Source organism: Saccopteryx bilineata, chromosome 8 (assembly GCF_036850765.1).
Source record: "Saccopteryx bilineata isolate mSacBil1 chromosome 8, mSacBil1_pri_phased_curated, whole genome shotgun sequence".
Lineage (NCBI taxonomy): Eukaryota > Metazoa > Chordata > Mammalia > Chiroptera > Emballonuridae > Saccopteryx > Saccopteryx bilineata.
The window spans coordinates 18,595,221-18,611,219 of NC_089497.1; the positions used below are offsets into that span (position 1 = coordinate 18,595,221).

At 33.6% G+C, this 15,999-nt stretch overlaps 1 non-coding gene across 1 annotated transcript; it reads left to right on the forward strand.

Moving 5' to 3' along the window:
- Positions 1–11,505: 11,505 nt before the first annotated feature.
- On the forward strand, positions 11,506–11,565 carry LOC136312368 (U7 small nuclear RNA). The gene has a single exon (XR_010726963.1). It is a non-coding gene; the product is annotated as a U7 small nuclear RNA (small nuclear RNA).
- Positions 11,566–15,999: the final 4,434 nt, after the last annotated feature.

Consider the following 15,999-nt stretch of genomic DNA (forward strand, 5'->3'; position numbering starts at 1 on the left):
ATCTTTTCCTTATGTTGCAAGTTTGCAGAGCTCATTTGCATGCCCTGTAACTCACTAATTCTATTATAGTGAAATTGGAATCTAGCTGGTGACAATAGCACTATGTGAAATGTTTCTTCCTAATTATGATATTAAAAGAAGATATGTTGTGAAATCTGTTAGCCTGACTGGTTAAAACTTGCACACTGTAGGCTCTTGTTGCATTAGGCACATATTTTTGGAAAAAAAAAAAGTATTCTTTAGTGATGGATTAAAAGTTTGTATTTTATTTTCTAACCCAAACAGATTAAGTCGTAACAAACATATAAATTTTGTTTATGAATATTTCATCTCTGGCACCTAGTTCTTATTTTTCCCTAGGACAAGAAATACATATTTTTGTAAAGATAAAGGTAGTCTGAAAATGGCCTCTCCTTTTATAGAATTGAAAGAAATATTTTTTTCTGACTTCAAACTTGCATTTTGGCTTTTTACTGAAGATACACCTTCAGCAGAGCACTGACTACAAGTGGACTTGAGAAATCCCCCACCAAGTGGGCAAAACGTGACTAGCACTTTATTCTTCCAGAATGATTTTAAAGTATTATAATTAAAGGGAACAAATCGCAGTGCAGAATGGTCTTTTAATTATCATTAATTTTCTGATATTTCTAGATGATATATTCTTCTATTGATTGATTCATTTAGAGATCCTCCATGGATTTTGCCTTATTAGTATTATTATACTCTCCCATCTGTGCACAGTACCATTAAAATAAGTAAATAAGTTAATGAGAAAACAAATGAAAAATATTGGTATTTGAAAAACATACCTTTTTATCTACTAAAAAACCTATTACATGGAAATCAGGTTTATAATTGGTATAGGTTTGACAAATAGAATTGATTTTAAGAAACATTTCAACCATTCCTAGTCACAACATGTCCTAGTAACCTGAGAAGTGCTCTTTAAGTAAAGGATTTCAATGCCCTGGGAAGTTATTTCAAGAATCTTGGGGGGAGAGAGACAGCAAGAAAAGAAAGAGGATAAATGGAGGGTACTTATATGAGCAGGTCACTGCTGTGGGCCACTAGAGCTCAATTCCAATAGTGATTCTGAGAGGGGATATATAACAGAGTTCAGCAAACTACAGTCCTCAGGTCAAATCTGCCACAACACCTGTTTTTGTACCTTCTGCAGTCAAGGGCCCCACTCTGGCAGTCTAGCGCTGAGAACCATGGAGATGGTCTAGAGAGGTCCCCCTTTGCCACAATTGTCCTCTGCTTGCAGCTCCTCCCTCCCCAGCCAATGGTTGCATGTTATCCTATGTTATACTTCTGCACAGGTCCTCTGTCCATTGCCAGTTCACATTGGGAACTTCTCTATTATCAACTTCTGGGCACCTAGCATTAGAATCTCAGTCTAAGTGTCAGGGACTCAGAAAGTCACCTCATCTCTCTACATACCTAAATTGAGTTGGCAAGACTCTTCAGGAGGAAAGGGAGACAGGAATCTGAATATTTCCAGGGTAAAAAAGGAAATTGATGAGGGATAGTCAATATTTTCCACTACCAGGTACCACTCTTGAGCTAGATGTTCTTTCTCTAGAGTATTTCTCCAGCTGAGCCCAAAGTACACCGACCAACTGGGATGGCCTTCTCTCATTATATAAGTACCTACATAACACCCTCAGTTTTACCTCTTGATGGACAGTACTTAAAATATTTACTATCTAGCCTGGGGTAGGCTGAATAATGCACTCCCCCACCCGTAAAGGTGTCCATGTTCTAATCCACAGAAGCTTTTAATATGTTACCGTGCCTGGAAAGGGGACTCCACAAATATGATTAACTTAAGGATCTTAAGGTGTAGAGATTACCTTGATTTTCCTGTGTCTCCAACATAATCATAATGTCTTTATTAGAGAGAGACAGGAAATGTGAAGGAAGACAATGTGTCAACATAAATAGTCAGTAAAGGAGATACCATGACACTACACTGCTTGGTTTTTATGATAGAAAAAGGGACTACCAGTCAGGTAAAACACAGAGCAAGGAAGCAAATCCTCCTCTGGACCTTCCAGAAGGAACCAGTGCTACGGACACCTTGACTGTAGCCTGTGGAACTGATGTTGAGATTGATTTTAAAACTGTACAATAATAAAAGTGTTGCTTTAAGTCACTTAAATTTGTGGCGATTTGCTCCAGTAGCAATAAGGAACTGATAAATGTACATGTTTCTTTTCAGGAAGTTTTCTGACTCTTGGTGTAAAATAATTCTCAAATTTTAGCAAATAGAAGGACTATTTGAAGATCTATACAGTAGTTGTTATAGCAGATTCCGAAGCCTGTTCCTCAGAGATCTTAATCAGTAGGTCTTGGATGGGCCTCTAGACTTTCTAACCAGCCCCAAGTGACGCTGATTTTGCCAGCATGCAGACCTGTGGTAACTGAGCTATTGGGTTGGTGAATAAGTATGTAGCATTTTTATATTTTCTTTTATTTTACAACGATTTGTTTGCTGTTTGGCAAAGGGTAAGTATTCATTCGATAAAACTCTTTCTGCTCTACAAAACTATGTTAATTGTATTTTTGAGTTATTTAATTTTTTATTAGTTTTGAGGCTTAGAAATGGAATACCCAGGAGGCAAAAATCAACATTTTCGACACCTGCTCTTCTTTTGCTTTTCATCGAGGTCAAAAAGCTGCCGAAGCAGCCCAGGACATTTGCGACGTGTATGGAGAAGGTGTCATAGGCAAGTCTACAGCACGGAAATGGTTTGCAAAGTTCAAAAATGGCGACTTTGACGTCGATGACACGTGCCGCAGCCAAAGGCCTTCTGAATTCGATGAAGAACTGGGAAATGCTCGAAAAGAATGCCACGGTCAACAAGGAGCTCTACATTGCCCAGCTACACCGCATGAATGAGGCTATTCGACTGAAAAGACCTGATTGACATGGTCAAACTATACTCCTTCACGACAATGCCAGGCCCCATGTTGCACAAGTCGTCAAAGCCGCACTCCAAGAGCTCGAATGGGAGGTCCTTCAGCATCCGCCGTATTCTCCGGACCTTGCACTGACCGATTACCATCTTTTCTGCTCCCTGTCAAACCATATGAAGGGCGTTACCTTCGATAACAAAGAGGTCCTTAAAAACTGGCTCAACAACTTCTTTGACACCAGACCAGGCGATTTTTGGCGGAACGGCATCAACAAATTGGTCGAGAGGTGGGAAGAGGTTGTAAACAGCAACGGCAAATATATAATTGATTAACTTATTGATATAATTATTGTTTTTTGTTTAAATAAAAGTCTTCGGTAAAAACGCTACGAACTTATTCCCCAACCCAATACAATGTACAATACGTTTTGTCCCATCCTTGAGATAGGAGGCTGTTATAATTACTTTTCTCTAATGTCTGTCAGTTGATGAAGGCTGCTCTTTCAGCATCCAGGTGCCCAGAACTTCTTTCTAACCTGCTTGAAAGCTAAATATTTTGGGGAAAGTCATCAGGTAAAGAGTTGCAAGTAAGCGCTTGCATCAGCAAGATTTTGGAATGCCTAAAATGGTGCAAGGTGATATGGAATGAGATACCTGTAATATCTGCACATACCTTACAACTGTCTTTTATCACCTACTGCATTATCAAAAAAAGTGATATAGAATGGAAGATCTTCCCCTATCTGAAGCATGCTATTTTATCAAATAATTTTTGTCAATCCATACATTTGGTGATGACAGAAAATCTTCAGTTCTATTTCATATAACTTTATTAACAGGTCCTTGTGCCACTTGGGGTGTATTTTTTCTGACAGTTGTGTTTCATACTTCTCCTAGATAATTAGAAAAGCCCATAGATTTTGTGTTTGTTTGTTTTATAAAATGTATATTTTGAATTGCCTGATACTAACACATTGTCTTGACTGATTTTGTTTTCTAATAGCTTGCTCTATTTTACTGCCCATTTAAAAAATATATTTTGATTGATTTTAGAGAGAGAGAGAGAAACATTGATTTGTTGTTTTACTTATTTATGTGTTTATCGGTTATCTCTTGTATGTGAACTGACCAGAGATCAACACACAACCTTGGCATACTGGGATGACACTTTAACCATATTTCTAGTAAAAAAAAAAAAAAAAAAAAGACCATAACTTTCTTTTCCTCTCTCTGTATAAAGCCTAAACCATATTTTGAAAATAAGAGAATACCTTTAAATGATTCTTACCATAAGATCAGCTATGATCTTCCCAAAAGGGAAAAAGAGCTTATACCAATAAACAAAAGCAAAAAGTTTCAAGAAAAGTACAGACATTGAGCATTAGGAAACATGATGGACAGGGATTGAACCTTTCAGCTGAATGAGCAGGATAAACGATAACAAGCTTTAGTGCTAGCAAGACGAAACAACAGGCTCCACTAAGGAAAAATAAAATCTGAACATTGCATGTCAGCAATACACAAAGCCTCAGAACAGATTATTCAAGAATGTAACAAAGATGAAATTAGCATTAGTTTCTCCAGAGTTTACAAACAACATTATAAAACCAGGATAAGGTATTTTGGTATGCATATAAAACAAACAATGCTAAATCACTGCTTTCTTAATTTGGAAATTGATATTTAGTTTAAAAAGTTATATGGATTAAATAAAGATATTATATAGCATATTCTAGAATAAATTATTTATTCTAATGTCACATAGAAAATTATGATGAACAGATTGCATATGAAATAAGAAAGGAATTGGTTTATGAAAAGGGAAAAACTTAACCCAAAATTATCTCAGAATTTTTTTAAAATCAGTTTTATAGGGAAAGAAGCTATAGTAATTAGCATATATGTCATTAGTGTCTTTGATATGTTTGTGGTGGTTTTTTAAATTATGCACCAATTTTAGAAATAAAGATTTTTGGTTTTCAAATTTTAACTTTAAAGATCACACTCAGTTCTATAGTATACTGAGCTATAGAATTAGTAATAATATAATAACATTACATTTATTCTAAGGTCACTGATTTTAAACTTATAAATGTAGTTAAACTAAGCTATACACACAAAATCAGTTTGTTTCTTTTTGCTTTTCATTTCATCAAATTTAAAATTATAAATCAATTCTATCAAAGTCTAGGGAAAATAAGATACATCTAGCACAAATGATAGAAAACATTCTTATATTCTCCAATATCAAAAATTTTTTGTCACCATGTATGCTTATATAGAGGATTTTTATTGTAAGACCCTCTCAATATACAAGATACAATTTGTCCCATAAAATTCTTTGCTAAAATGAATGCACCTCCATGAGTAAGCATTAAACAACTTGATTAACATAATGCTAAATATTTTGATAGTAAATATATATATATATATGTTTTCTATCATTTGTGCTAGATGTTTCTTATATATATATTTCTGTAAACAATTTATTGAAGCCTAACTGTAATGGGTTGAATAGTGCCTCCCCAAATTTATAGATACCCAGAACATTAGAATTTGACCTTATTTGGGAAAAGAGACTTTGTTGAGATAAAGTAAGGATCAAGATGAGTTCATACTAGAATTACCTCAGCTTTAAGTCCAATGACTGTATTTAAAAAAGACAGAAAAGGACACAGAGATATAAAGAGAATGCCATGTGACGATAGAACCAACAATTGGAATGAGGTATCTACTTGCCAAAGGATGCCAAATATTGCAGGGGGCCACCAGACACCAGGAGCGAGGAATGAACAGATTTTTTCCTTAAAGCCTCCAAAAGGAAGCAATTTTGTCAACACCATGATTTTTTTTAATTTTATTTAGAAAATTAAATTGAACAGTGTGACATTAATAAATAAGAATACATAGGTTTCAGATAAACATTTCTATAGCATTTGAACTGATGATTATGTTGTGTACCCATCACCCAGAGTCAAATAATTTTCCATCACTGTATATTCATCCCTCTTTCCACCCTTCCCCCCACCTCCTCCCTCACATCCACCTCCCCCTGGTAACCACTACACTTTTATCTACATTTCTGAGTCTCAGCTTTGCATCCCACCTATGTGTGAAATCATTCAGTTCTTAGCTTTTTCTGGTTTAAGTATTTCACTCAGGATAATGTTCAAGTATTTTGCTCTGTTTTCTTTATTGCTGTCTTTTATTGAGTTATTAAAAATTCTTTGTATATTTCACATAGAAATACTTTGTCAGATGCATATATTGAGATTTTCTCACTCCAGTTTGAAATTTCACCCTCATGTTGATGTCTCTGAAGAAACAAATAGTCTCAGTTTTAATGAAGTCAAATTTATCAATATTTTTCTTGCCTGACCTGTGGTGGCGCAGTAGATAAAGCGTCGACCTGGAAATGCTGAGGTCGCCGGTTCGAAACCCTGGGCTTGCTTGGTCAAGGCACATATGGGAGTTGATGCTTCCAGCTCCTCCCCCCTTCTCTCTCTCTTTGTCTCTCTCTTCTCTCTATCCCTCTCTGTCTCTCTCTCTCCTCTCTAAAAATGAATAAATAAAATAAAAAAATTAAAAAAAAATTTATCAATATTTTTCTTATATTTAATTCCTCATGTGTCTTGTTAAAAACAAGAGAAAACAAAAAGACCTTTTGCCAACTTTCATGTCATGAATTTATTCTCATATTTACATCTAAACTTTTGCTGTTTTACATTTAACATGTAGATATACAATCTATCTGGAATTAATTTTTGTGTATGATTGCAGATCAAAACCTCATTGATATTCAAAATGGTTAATCAATTAACCAAATTCTATTTTAAAAAGGCTATAACTCCCTTCTGCACTGAAAGATCAACATTGTCAGAACTCGGGTGACTAGAAAAGTCTGAGTGCTTTTGAAATGATCTCTCCAGAATGAACCAGTATAACATTCTTACTACTATCACTTGATAATAAGTCAATAGAGTTTAATTCTCCACTTTGTAGTTCTGCCTTAAAATTGTCTTGGCTATGCTTGCCCCTTTGATTTTCTACAGAAAATTGAGAATCACTCTGTCAATTCCCCTAAAAAACTAAAAAAAAAAAAAAAGTCATTTTAATAAGAATTGCATTGGAATAATAGTTAAATATAGAGAGTACTAGCACCTTTTAAAAATTGAATCCTCCATTCCATAATGTAATACATTCTTCTATTTATTTAGATATTCCTTGAGGTTTCTTAGAATTATTATGTATAATTCCTGATTTATAGAATTCTTGCATGTTGTTCATTAAATCATGTCACAGGTAATTGACAATCTTGCTGCTACTGAGAATAGCATCTTTTTAATGTTTTTTTGTTTTTGTCTGTTTTTAATATATAGAATTCAGATTGTATATTTAAATAGACTTTAATTCTATCAGTTTTAGAAAATTTGCTTTTAAATTCTAATAATTAGTTTATACATTCTTTTAAATTTCTTTGGATTTTATGATGTCCTCTGAGAATAGAGGTAATTATATTTCATCTTTACTTTTGCTTTTCCTTGTCATACTACCCAAAATATATGCTAAATAAAAGTGGTAATTGTGGGCACCATCATCACATTGACAACTTAAAATAGACAGTTTGCAGTATTTCATTATGAAATATTATGTTTACTGTATAATTAAAATGCTTTTTGCCTGACCAGGCAGTGGCACAGTGGATAGAGCATCGGCTTGGGATGCTGAAGACCCAAGTTCAAACACCAAGGTCACTGGCTTGAGCTTGAGCTCTTCTGGTTTGAGAATGGGCTCACCAGCTTGGTTGCGGGGTCGCCAGCTTGAACATGGGATCATAGACATCAACCCATGGTCACTGGCTTGAGCCCAATTTGCTGACTTGAGCAAGGGGTCACTCATTTTGCTGGAGCACCCCCATCCCCGTCAAGGCACATATGAGAAAGCAATCAATGAACAACTAAGGAAGAATTGATGTTACTCATCTCTCTTACCCTTCCTGTCTGTCTGGCCTTCTTTCTCTTAAAAAAAAAAAAGATACTTTATCAGAATAAAATAATTCTTCATATTACACATGATATGTTTTTACTATAAATTGTGAATTTTATGAAATAAATTTTTCACATTTATGAGATGATTTTCTGATTTTTATTTATTCTATTAATACAGTGAATCATAATCATTAATTTATAAATATCATATCACCTTTCCATTATTAGAATAAAGCCAGTTTAGGCATTATATATTGTCTTTAAATGCTTTGGGTTCTACTTTTTAATATTTTGCTTAGGTATTTATCCTATAATTATGACCAAAGTTGTTGCATAGTTTTCTTCTGAAATTAGTAAGGTTTAATAAAAAAGCTATGTTGGCTTTTTCATTTTGGAAGAAAGCACTTTTGAACAGTAGCTATAATTTTTTTCTTTTTTTCTCCTTTTTCTAGTTTTTCAAATATTACAATTATTAAAACAAAGATAAATAGTTTACTGACTCTATATACCATAATCTATTTAATTTTCCATTTTTAATTTACTCATGTCATTCTGGTGAGTTGGAAAGGACCAAATAAAAACAAAACCTTTTATCATTGTGGCATAGAAAAAGTTTTGAGTGCCCTTTTTTTTAGGTCTAATATTGTCTTAAATGAAAGCTCATTAAGACCACTATAAAAATAACAAATTAGTATTATATATATTTTTATAATTTTTATCCCATTTGAAGCTAAGAAACATGGTTAGCAAAAGACTATATTTCTTTACATCCATTAGCATTACATTATCAGATAATCTCATTAAAATATTTATGCGCTGAAGTTATGTGTTCACACATTAATCTATATCTTTATTCTATTGTTCATTTATTCATACATATTTTGCCAGAACAACTTTGAAATTCTCAAAAGACTTCATGTTGACTTATCAATTACATGAAATCTGTAAGCATGTACATAGTCTACCTAACCAAAGTACCAACAAAATGTGTATGACATATTTTAAAATCAAACAATACATGAAGTGATTCAAAATTAATATAGAATTTCAAATAAATAAGTCATGTATAAGACATAAGAAAATAAGAAGTGATATAAAATAATAATTTGCAAAAAATTTTATTGAATTTATTTAAATGACATTGGTTAATAAAGTTATATAGGTTTCAGATGCACAATTCTATAATTTATCATCTATATATTTCATTGGGTATTCCCATCCAGGTCAGGTATCCTTACATCACCATCTGTCCCCTGTCTACCGTTCCCTACCTTCGTGAAGGAATTAAGCAGAGAAACAAAAAAAAAATTTTTTTAAATACACAGAGTAGATACACATTTTACAAGTGTTTCAGTCACCTTAAAAAATGACTTATTTCATAAATATTATTTATTGCTGTTTGGGGTGTTATCCAATACTTACTGTATTTCATTTTTACTCATTAGAGAAATTAAATGTATAATCAAATATCAGAGAATCATATATGATATAATAAATAATGTATTATAATTCTAAAGTACAAAAATATAAAGAAACTTGATATTGGAAAATACAGGTTCTCAGTTTTATGTTCTATTATCATTTATGTTTGAAAACATTTTTATTTTTACAAGTATGACTCTGAAAAACAAAGTCATTGCTTCTGTTTCTTTCCACCCATTTTTTTTTTCAAAACCCATCACCATCCTGGGCTTTGCCTTTTAATTTAATGGGTAGGTTGATGCCTATTTTTAAAAAAGGCTCCACGCCATCTCTAGTGTCTGCGGTCCCATCTGGTTGGTCTTCTGCTTCTAACTTTGCAAATAGTCAGAATATCTGCTACTGTGTCTCCGGTTTTTTGGGGGGAGGGGGTTGCTGAGAATTTTGTGTGATTGCTTTTGATCATAGTTGGATGACTTCAGCTACCTGCAGAAGCATTCACATCCCTCAGGACTTCTGCCCTTTGTCACCTGTAAGCCTTGCTTTCTGGCTGTTATCTTACTGTGATTTTCACTCACTCTCCTTCTGTTTATCTAAATCTTATTTCCCATGACCCAGAATAAGTCCCATCTATCTCACTGTAGCACTCTTTTGATTGCTTTAGCTAACAATGACCTTTCCTTTCATTTTCTTCTATTGTATATGTAATTCATTTTCACAGTTTATCTCATGAATATTCTCTAATTATTTCATGTGTTTTCTTCTATCACTACAGATACATCATTAGCCTCTTGAAGGCAAAGGTCATGCTCTATATTATTATTTCATATGTATTCACAAAAGTAGCTTATTCTGAGCTAAAAACACAAAATGTGTGCAAAAAAGAAATGAAAAAAAATGTTGATTTACTGTTTGCTTACCTATCAACTACTAACACTGGAGAATCACGCAGTGCTGCCAGCATTGGAGGCAATGCTGGACCACAGACCTCCACATTCCTTTGCACCTGGTCCTGTGATGGCAGAACGTTTCATCTCACCTTTATTTGTTACTAGGACCTCCGCATTATCTTCAAAATAAAAACCCATGATCATTTCTCCAGTATGACTTTCATCATTGAATTACCACTGCTAGCTATACCCTCTTTCTGAGTTCTGGTTGACGGTGTCCAAACCAGTAAACAAATAAACTCTTTGAAAAATACTCTACTGGTTTAGATGGGTTTTTTTTTTTTATGATGACAATGTTTTGTATACCCTTTCCTTTTTAGTTTTCATCACATACTACCAATTATCTAGTTAAGTCATTTTATTTTTATCTGAAGATTATAGGACTTTCCAATCTCTCTCTTTTCAGTCTGTGCTGAAACAAATCCAAGGCCCCTTGTCCTTGTCCACATTACAAGTCTCATACTTTATGGCACCTCTATCCCCAGTCAGTGTTTGTGAGTGTACTACTGTTCTGTACACAGCATCATTCTGTTTCTTGCTCATATGGATATTCTAGTCTTTAACCTCTTTTTTTCCCTGATTAAATCTTCACCACATACCAAGAAATGTCAATCACATTTGTAGGTTAAAGTCCTTTTAGAATTGCCAGGAAAAAAATATTTACTTGCATGACAATAAAGGAAGTATATAGCAGCTACTCAAGCTGATTGTCTTTGTATAAACAAAATCAATAAGCTGGTCTATTTATACAATCAGAAGCATAAAATAGAAAGATCAAAATCAAATAATAATACTGAACTCTAGAGAAAGAGACAATTAAAGAGACTAGAAAAATATATTTTAATCTTTGCATATTATTTGCAGAACTATTTGAGAGTATAAAGTATATCTAAAGTATTTTCATCTTAAAAAGAATAAATATCAGAGAAGAAAAATAAACATGGGGTTAAAAATATAACAAAAGAATACTTTATCTTTATTTTATTATTATTTTGTTATTTTATTTTCATTGTCAGAATGAGAGAAGAAAAACAGATGGAAGAAAAGTGATTATCAATGAAATATTAGATAACAGTCTCAAAAGTAGAAAAGGGATAAAGGCTTTGGTCCCATAAAATTTCTATAATCTATGCATAAATAAAATATCTTAAATTATTCTAGATGGGAGAAAATAAGTTTATTACAGAATACCATTAGGCTAACCATTAGAAATGTCGATACTAGTAGTGCTTACAGCTCTTTTTTAATTTGTCTAGTAGGTTTTCCAGTCTTTACTGGACCCTCCCCCCAAAAAAAGAAATGTCAATATTAGAAGACAATATAGAAATGTTTTATTGCTTCTGAGGGAAAATTTGGAGTCTAATGTACACAAATTAGTTTGTGAGGGCTGACTAAAACTACATTTAAATATAGACAAACTCAAAAATGTTATCTCTGATACATGCATTCTTACTTCAGGATATTCACCGACAAAATGAAACAAAAATAAAAAAATAGAAAGGCACAGGCTCTTGAAGACTATATACCCTAACATATAAAAGTAGTAAAAGTCTCAAAATAAAGGCTTAGGAAACATTCAACTATTAATATAACCCAAATGCCTAAAACAATATCACCTTAACCAGTGAAAAGCACTGGTTAAAAGAATGACTATGGAATAATTTACCAGAAGAATGGAGAATGTCTTGAGACAGAATCCAAGCATAAAGGAGACTTAGTAATACAGAAAGCTTGGCTGACTTGAGGGTGTGATAATTAATACAAGCACACACAGACACACACACACAGTTAAACCATGTTTGGTGCCGGTTTAATGCCAACACAAATCCCTAAATTTGGGGTGTGGTGAGAAAGGAAACCAGTCAGTGCAAACATTCAACTGAAATACAGCATGGCTGTGAGATAACTCAGTAGTGTTACAGCTCAATTACGAAACAGCAGGGCTATGGAGCAGCAATGCTGTGTGGTGGCCCGTGGGTGACACAGGTATGTTTTGCTAGTGTTGGCTCCACCTAGCCCTGTCCCCTCTGCTCTCCTCTCTGCCCCATGCCAATCTGCTCCATTCAGCCCTGCTCTGGTCTCGTAAGGCTTGTTTGGTGTTTTAGCTTCAGCCTGGAAAATCAGTCTTCCACGGAAAGGGAACGTATGCTCCCCGACCCAGTGGGAAGATTAGTTATATAGAGAGAAGTTCCAACCTCTTGTCCTTGATTGGTCTGTCCTTATTCAAATGAGGACTCCCAATTTTGTTGTTTGCTAGTCCATAAGGCATTGCCATGATTGGTTAAAATGAAGCCACTCTGATTGTCCAGTGAATATGCTAATTAGCCAATAGCTGCTCAGCTCTGATTGGACATGGAAAGTATCAGCCCTGTTGGTTAAACTACAATTTCAGAAACTCTTTTATAAGGGCTGGCACAGTTGGCAGGAACAGAGTGCATGCAGGCAATTTAGTGCAGGCTTCTCCCTTCAGTGGGGGTAAGAGACCCCTTTTTAGAAATGGCTTCTAGATTTCCAAGTGTGAGCCCGGTTAGTCACCAGGAGCCGTTTTTGGTAAGTATCTTTCTTCTCAGAATCCACAACTCGAACGCACACACAGCTAAATTAAAAACTTGAACCAATCAAAACAAACTGAAAAAATCTAACTAAAATATTTTCTCAAAATGAAACTATAACAAATTTCCTTTTAGCAATAGGTTGTAAAAAGAGACTACATTTAAGTTTATGTTGATTTTGAAAAAGAAAAGAAGAGAAAGATAGAAAGACAATTGACTGTTGTTGCACTAAAAATAGAGTACATTTAATCCTAAATGATAGGAATATTCACTTTGTGTGACCCAAGTTTGAAACATTATATAGGTGAGAAGGAAATGTAATCTTAGTGAAATACTTGGCCTTAATTTGAATAATTTTTTTTTTCTGAAATGAGAAGCAGGGAGGCAGAGAGACAGATTCCATCATGAGCTTGACCAAGATCCACCCAGGAAGCCCACCAGTGGGCAATGCTCTGCCCATCTAGGGCATTGCTCCTTGCAACTAGAGCCATTCTAGCACCTGAGGTGAAGGCCATGGAGCCGTCCTCAGCACCTGGGCCGAATTTGCTCCAATGGAGCCTTGGCTTCAGGAGGGGAAGAAACAGAGAGAAAGGAGAGGGGAAATGGAGAAACTGATGGGCGCTTCTACTGTGTGTCCTGGCTAGGAATTGAGCCCGGAACATCCACACACCAGGCTAACACTCTACCACTGAGCCAACTGGCCAGGGCTATCCTAATTTGAACAATATTGGAGTAGTCATAATATGTTAGTTTTCAAATATTGTATGAGAAGAAACCTAAGGCCAAAGAAAGAAAATCTTGATTGTAGCTACAAAACATTAAAAACTGAACTTAGGGACCCTGGCCAGGTGGCTGTGTGGATAGAGTGGACTGAGACCTGGGGTTCAATCCCAGACCTGGGCATATACGAAAACAACCAACGAGTGAACAACTAAATGGAACAAGAAGTTTATGCAACTCTCTCTCTCTTTCTCTCTCTCTCTTTCTCGTATCAACAGAAAAATAAAATAAAATAAATAAATAAACTTAAGGTGGAACTTGAAATCTTTCAGAATAGTAAAAAAAAGGATAGAGTTTTTAACATACTTTCCTTCAAAGTGGGTAATTAAATTTTGTTGAAATGTAAGAAACAAACCAAAGAGATTTTGTTACATTAATTGCAGATATTGAATTAGGAAATGGAGAATTGAAAATATAAATATGCAAGCTGAGGAGAGATGGTAAAAGTTAATATATCAGGGCACAAATGTACTGTTTGAATTTGATATATCAACAAGGAAATGTTAGGAGTTCTTTCAAAAATTAAACAATAAGTCACTAGAATTGCTAAAATAAGAAAAATAAAATAATTTGCTGCAAAAGAGGTAAGAAAGGTAAGGTGGTCTGGACACAACTTTTTATTTTTCCATAAGATCCTGTATGCAATTTAATCTTTCACCATCACATATTATTTTGGTAAAACTTTATTTAAGCTATGTATGTAAATTATGTAAGTAATACTTTTTTGAAATTAATTAACATCCCTCAAAAACTGCTACATATCAGAACACTTATTTAACTAGATAGTGATCAAAATAATGATCAATTTAAGAAAGATGAACTGAGAGAAAATGCCTCTCTAATCAGGAGTGGTTTCTGCTTTCTTATTAAATAGCTAATTTGAATGTATATTTAAACTAACATATATTAATTTTAAACCAAATTGTAAAACATACAAATGTGATATTTTTGTTTTGTTTTCTTTATGCATTATTTTTGTAAGAGTAGAATTTAATTAATGATGACAACCAATGCTTAGCAGAAATTAAGCATTATACATATTTATTCTATCTCAATGTTTTCTTTTTTTCATTTATAAATCAATAGTAAGTGGCATTTTTGCCTCAGGAATTCATATTTATTCTGTGATTTATCACTACAAGTATAAACATTCAGAATTACAAATAGAATTGTAAGAGTTGATAACAAATATTTAAACATTAACTTGCTTAAAAGTCTTCATTTTTAATACAAGACTGATATTTTTGGACATGACATATATTATGCCTCAAAAAATGAAGGTACAAATAAGTACTTAATCTAAATCAAGATAAAGATATAAATATTTTTATATGTGCACTTTGATCATTTTTAAATATACTCAATTGAACTTAATCATTTCAAGAAATATATATATAAACTACTTATTAAATATCAAATAATCTGAAAGACAAATATGATTATATTATACACACACATATGTACAGTATTTGTACATAAGAAATAAGAAATTCAACAGTCAAAAATTTTCATTGCATCTATGGAACACTTACAGAACATTTTTTCCTTCATACCACAATAAATCTAAACAATCTTTTTTTGTTTTTAGTTTTTCAATGATTTGGAAGAGGTGGGAGCAGAGAGAGAGAAAACCACCAATTCGTTTTTTCGCTTAGTTGTTCCATTTAGTTATATACTCATTAACTGCTCCTCTATGTGCCCTGACCAGTGCTCAAATCCGTGAACTCGGGGAGGTGGGCATTTCAGGACAATGCTCTATTTACTGAGCTAATCTAAACAATCTTTTGTTGCACATCTAAATCCTATATAACTTCAAACATAATATGTGCTCCCACATTTTAAGATTTCCGAAGAGAATAAATTATCATTGGTTATAACTTTTCATTTCCATTTATATCAATACTTACAATCTTTAGAAACTTTCAAGATAGTATCGTGTTAATCTGATTCTCTAAAAAGCAACATATAAAGCAGACTATTAATTCTTCATTATCTGAAGTTACATAAAATAAACTGAGATCTACAATATCACCCTTCAAGATACCAACTCAATTGGTACCCACTTTTCAGATTAACACAATTAAGAAGCACTTAAAACCATAGAATAAAATTGATTTTGTGTTATGTACATAGGTGATATACACAGCAGATTATACAGTCGTGTTTTTTGAATGAGTGAATTAATAAATTATTTTGTAAATACTCTACCCCTTTGTAAATTCTTTGGCTAAAAAATTCACTTGACGAAAAAGTGTTCAACTTTTTTTAAGCTCGCTTAGAAAGGGAAACGGTTATTTGATAGTCACATTTTAAGAAAAGTGGACATTGTTTTTCTTTTGCATTCTTTTTATTTCTCTCATACAAGAATTTAGAAATACCCCTTTGC